The sequence below is a fragment of the Crocodylus porosus genome, unplaced genomic scaffold, assembly GCF_001723895.1.
Source record: "Crocodylus porosus isolate Cpor-Errol unplaced genomic scaffold, CroPor_comp1, whole genome shotgun sequence".
NCBI classification, from domain to species: Eukaryota; Metazoa; Chordata; order Crocodylia; family Crocodylidae; genus Crocodylus; species Crocodylus porosus.
In genome coordinates, this window is record NW_017728947.1 from 117,204,716 (window position 1) to 117,211,110 (window position 6,395).

Below are 6,395 nucleotides of genomic sequence, written 5' to 3' on the forward strand. Positions count from 1 at the left end.
TCCTGCCCTTTGGGCAGGGGGCTGGACTCGATGATCTCCCGAGGTCCCTTCCAGCCCTGATGTCTATGAAATCTATGAAATATATCTATATCTATATAGATAGAGTTATAGAGATATAGCTATGGAATATATAGATTCCAGCACAACCTTTAAGAACTTATGTAAAACATTCGTAAATGTATTTACTTATTGTTATTTCTTATATATATAATATAGATGTTATTACTTATTTCAATCGGTAGAGAGAATTGTCTTTGCTACCTTTAGAACAAGACTCAGAGGAAGCCTGGGAAACCTCCTAGATAACTTAGGATATTCTGCCTAAAAAAATGCTTTTTGTACAGCTCTGCATTTTAACAGACAGATATCAATCCCCCACCTATGGCACGCATCATTTACATCTACAGAGATATTGTGACACATGCACACAGGTAAGCGTGACTTAATGTGGCTCAGTCACAAAGATTATTTTAGTGTAATATGGGATAGGCTTCTCACGTCTCTGATTATAGCCTGACCTTCTCAGTCTCAGTATCCCACCATGCTGATTGTGATACTCAACGTGCTTAGCTCTTTTCAATATCACGTCCATGGGGTAATAATACACTCTTCCCATGTTGACTACAGTGTAGGGCAGGGTTGTGCATGTGAGCACCCAGCGCGATGTCGCCCTGATCAAACTAAGGCTTCTCCCACCCACTGCAACACCAATAATTATTTTTCCATAACAGTAAATTTGCCAAGGTTGCTATTACTGTTGCTGTAATTAAACCTATATTTAAAGAGAGGCAAATGTAAAATGAATGCATTCCATAATTACCTACACAGTGGATCTGCTACAATCGAATACATGAAATAAAACAGTAAACACCTCAACAAGAAAAGTGTGATAACTTCAGTCCTGAAGATGTGGCTTAACCTGCATGTAGGGTTCCGCATTGAACCCGTCTGCTGCTATTATTGGAGCTTTATGCTGAACATAAATCCTCGCAGCGTCGGCATGAAATACAGTGCTTCACTTCTACCCGACAAGCTGCAGCTTCCCAATTCGAACCCAAGATCTTTCTATTCAAATAGTTTTGATACACCCATTATTTGACTTTTTTCCAGGTTTCTCTAAACCATCTGAGGGGCTAGGATAACATATATTTTTTTATTTTTCCTTGCAGCGCAGCACTGTTTTCCCAAAGTTATTTCATAGCTTTGTATGCGGCCTCGATAATGAGCAGTACGTTGCTTGACGATGTAAACAAGAACAAAAACCAAGGAAGGGAACATTGGCAGGCTGCCCCCACTCTTGCTCCATGCCTCAGTCAGCATGTTGTACAATCTTCGGGAGAAGAAAAGGCCGCAATTGCACGTGACAAGGAACTTCACATCTGATGCTGCCTGTCGCATCTAAGCAGTGAAAACACGTCCCTCCCCCAGGTCCTGCCTCCCACTCGCCAAGGTCTCGCCTCTTTGGAGGGACGTCACTCTGTACACATGGGGGTGCAAGGAAGCACAACAAAAATCATAGAGAAGTACTGCTGGAAGGGACCTTCAGAGTCATATCTAGTCCAACCCCCGCCTCAGGCAGGATCAGCCCACCCTATACAGACTCATTTCTTCACCTCTGAGCAAAACGACCCTGACGCAACACAAGACATCACGCTCGAACCTGCCGTAGGTAAAGCAGGAGGACCACAGCAGCCAACTTCCCACTGCTACAAAGTTTGCTCAGATGCATTCACGGTGTCCCAGGAAGAGAACCACACTCCTTGCTACGGAGGAAGGCAACCCCCCCCCCCTCCCCCCAGTGTGCACTAATCTGACCATGGGGCGAAACTCCTTCCTGACGCCAAATACGATGATCGGTCCGAGCCTGAGCAGAGAGGCAAGACCCTCCAGCCGGGAATCTCTGGGTTTAAGCTGAACCTGGTCCCTTTAAGGTGTGCTTTCTCTCTGCACCTGGTAAAATGCCCAGTTTCTGATAGCTTGGTAGTTAGGGAGCTCTGTTGGGAAGTGGGACATTTGCTCTAGGGTTTGCAGATCCTTTGATTTAATAAGGCCTAAGGCATGAGTCTACTGTTTCCTGGGGAAGTGCCCTAACAGCAAAGCTACTAAGCAAAAGAGGGGTGGACTCTCCTCCTCCTTGGGACTGCTTGGATATTGCCGTTCTGGATGCGTGTAATGTGGCACCTGAGTCAGGCCTAGCCCATGCATTTGGCTGCTTCCAGGTGACTCCCTACCCATGGCTGCATGCTCCAGAGGTTGCCCACAGAAAGTGCAGGTGAGCTGCGCACCTCCCGGGCAGAAGGGAATCGCTCTCCCAAGGGGAGACGTGTAGGCTGAGACGTCTGCAATGCAGAACGGGAGTGATGTCATGTCTCCTGCACTCACGTGTTGCCTGATTATTTTGCAGTCTTTCTGCATCTTCAAACAAAAGATGGGGAAATCCATGCACTAAAGATGCATCTTCATTTATCCATGTCACGGGGACTTTGGGAAGACTGGGGGTGGGGCAGTTGCTGTTCTTATTTAGGCATTTATTAGCCTATGAGAACAATTAAAATGCTCTGGGAATTTTGCAAGCACAGAGGAGCAGCTTATTCCTGCCCCAGAGAGTACTATCTTCATACTGTTATGGTCTAAAGAGAAAAGCAGACAAACTGTGTGGGCAGCTCAGTGATGCTCAAAAGATCTGCAACCAAGCCAGTAAGCTAAAATACTTCTCCTGTTCAGGTAAATGGTATTCCATAGATATGCATATTAATTAAATTATGGTTCTGTTAAGGAGGGGTAAGTTCCCATCAATCCCATCACCCTCTGGGACAGTCACTCAACAATGAGGTTATCTTATCATGCATTCCCAGATTATTAGGGTATGGGCGAGGTACAGGTTTTTGAAGAATCAAAATGTTTGGTGGAAGTTCTTCTTTTTAATCACTATGTAAGTAATATTTCTTGCTGTGCTGTGTTCTAAATTGTCACAGTCCCTGCTGTGTATTACAAACTTACTGCAACTGTCCAATTAAACACTCTTTTAATAAATCAAACCTATTATCTGTGCTTGTTCTTAATTAAGCCAGACAAAAGTCTGTGTCTGGGTGGGTAACTGTATATGTTCTAGTTATTTTGCAACTGCTTTTTTATTCACCATCTCATGCCCTCAAAGGTTCACAACAGCTACAAACTAAATAAGAAGGATTCATTCTTCCTTTTTCATGCTGTCTATTTTTTTCTTGAATCAGAAAAATGGAGCAAGCTGGGATCTTTTTTTGGGTTTCAAACCTAAGAAATCCCCACCCCCCGCCCCCCCAGCCTGTCAGGTCCTAGAAGTATCAACAATAGATATTTTCAGCATACTGAAAATGTGCGTGTGTGTGAGTGTGTGTATGCACATACACACACATACACATACACACATATATATGTGCGTATATATGTGTATATACATATATGCATATATGCACACCCTTTTTTGTGTGCGTATATACACATATACATGTACGGACATGTATCCATTGCACTATATGTCATGCCATATATATGTATATTACATAAAATACACAAAGAGATATATTTCTCAATACACATATAAAATGTACAATGTACATGTGTATTGCACAATACACATTAACAATGCATTATACACATATACAATGTGTAGACATATACATAAACACACAGTGTATACATGCATTGTGCAATACAGAGAAGGAATGCTTCTGATTTAGTCTGTAGCTCATGTGAAAGCCTGTACCTCACCCAATGTACATAGACAGCACAATGTACATATCTATATCTATCTATATATAGATAGAAATATAGATATATAGATAGAGATATAACACAACACACATATACATCGTGTGTGTGTTTATGTGTATGTACACATACACATTGTTTAATTATACATGCAATATATACTGGCACATGCACATACAAGTATAAATGTCTTTAGCGCTAGTTCTGCTTTCTCCTGCCCTCCCAAACCAAAATAATTCCCTCTCCAGCAAACAGCGAAGTCCAGATTTCCAATACTGTAAAGCAATGCCAGGCACTGAAATTTCTCCACCCTATTTTGCAAGCCTGGCAGGCCCAGATTCCCCAAGCCCCAAATGCTGTGAAAGCCATTTGCATCGCCTCACAGTCTGGGTAGCAGACAGACGCTGTCTCAAGTGGGGGCAGCTTCTAAGCATCTTCTGCGAGGCGTCCATGGGACCTACGCAGAGTTGAGGTGCCTAAGTCACATAGCAGAAGTTAAAATGACCCAGTTACCATCAAATTCAGTAAGTGCCTAAATATGCGGGGCTCCTCCATGTTAGGCTACAGCATCGCCCGTGCCTCCGCTCACAATCTACTCCAGCGCAGCTCTCTCATGCTCCACAGCCCCTAACCCCGTCGCTCAGCACCACCGCGATTAGCATGTTCTGGGAAGCATCTAAACATCCCGAGCTATGGTAGGGAGGGCCGTGTCTGAGACACATCAGTGGCATCAAATTAATCTTAAAGCTGATGGCACAGTGGTGTCAGAGCTGCCTCCACGACATCGAATAGCCTTAGCGCACTCACGAGGTGGGGGGAGACCTGACCCTGAGGAGGTACACACTCCCCTGGCATACGACCTAAAATAGTCAGGCTACAGAGATGGCTAGGTGAGGCTGCTCTGCCCAACCTGATGATGCTGGGTCACGAGTGGAAGAGTCATGGAGCCAGATGGAGAGCGAGCAGGAGGTGGGAGTCCTGGATGCCAGCCTCTGCCGAGAGACAAACTTGTTTGCTAACTAATGACCATGTCATGTACGATGCAAAAGCGGTGCTGGTATCACGGACCAGGACCCAGGCCTCCTCTCCCCACAGTGCTGTAACCACATGGCTGCAGAGGCGAGCTCCTGTCTGCTGCACCCAGGTTTCACGTCGTCTATCGTCAATGCCCATTAGGCAGCTGTGTCGGAAGCAGGCCGAGGCGCTGTGAATTGCCAGCTACCCAGTGGGTAGCTTGAGAGAGGCAGGGGTGCTGATGTCTGCCTATGCTTTTCTGGGCTCTCTGGATCAACCTTTGGAAGTGACTCCCACACCTATTCCCTATGTAGAGGTCCCAAGCCCTTAAATCTGAAGCATTTTCAGACATCCCCCGTCTTTCTACTAACAGCAAAGGGCATTTGAAACTCCCTGCTGGATCAAGCAGTCATATATTAGGAAGGGAAGTGTGTAAATCAAGTCATATACTGACACGGGTTCATCCTGGCATTGGTGTCACATCTGGAACTTCCTAGGCCCATTAACACAAGTCCATATGAACATCTGGACAGCAACAAGCTTCTTGCTCTGTCTTGTTTTTCCAGAGGAAGAAGAAACCCCCCACTTCAAACATAGGATCATAGACAACAAGGGTGGGAAGGGAGCTCAGGGGGTCACATCTAGTCCAACCCCCTGCTCAAGGCAGGACCAGCCCCAACTACATCTCTTCTAGGTTGGCGGACCTTCTCCGGCGGGCTTTAAACTAGGCTCGTTGGGGGAAGGGGAAGACGAGGGCAGAGGAAACATCAGACTGCCAGACCAAATAGCACCCACAACTACAGCCCAGCCCAGCCCGACGAGCGAAGCGAACAAACAGGTAAGAGAGAGGGGCCGGGGCAACGCCGGGACGAGGGGGCCAGCCCACAGGAGGCCTCAAATGCCTCTACACAAACACTCATAGTGTGGGCAACAAGCAGGAGGAACTCACCCTCCTGCCGGCTGACACCAGCCTGGACATAGTGGGGATCACGGAAACGTGGTGGGACGAAACGCATGACTGGGCGGTGAATGTCAAGGGCTATGGGCTGTACAGGAGGGACAGGATAGGAAGGAGAGGTGGGGGCCTGGCGCTCTATATTAAAGAGGAATACACATCCTCGTTAATTAGCAAAGAGCCAGGGGAGGGGCACTCTGAAGTGCTTTGGGTTAGAGTACAAGGCAGTCAAGGGGAGAGAGACTTAACGGCGGGAGTCTACTACAGACCTCCCAAGCAGGGGGAAGAGCTTGACCAGGAATTCTTGGGTCAGCTCACAGAGGTGGTGAGGGCTCAGGATGTGGCAGTAATGGGGGACCTGAACTTCCCGGACATCTGCTGGGAAGAGAAGTTAGCCAGGTCTGACTGCTCACGTCGGTTCTTGGCCAGAGCGCAGGACCTCCATCTAACCCAGGGGGGGCACAGCCCCACCGGGGAGACGTCCTGTTGGACCTGGTGCTGGCCACGGGCGATGACCTGGTGCGGGGGCTGCGGGGGCTCGACCACCTGGGGGACAGCGATCATCGCCTGCTGGGAGTCACCATCCAGCGCAAGGTGGCAAAGGCCTGCAGCAAGGCAGCAGCCCCGGACTTCAGGAGGGCAGACTTCAATGAGCTAAGGAGGATAGTTGGAGAAG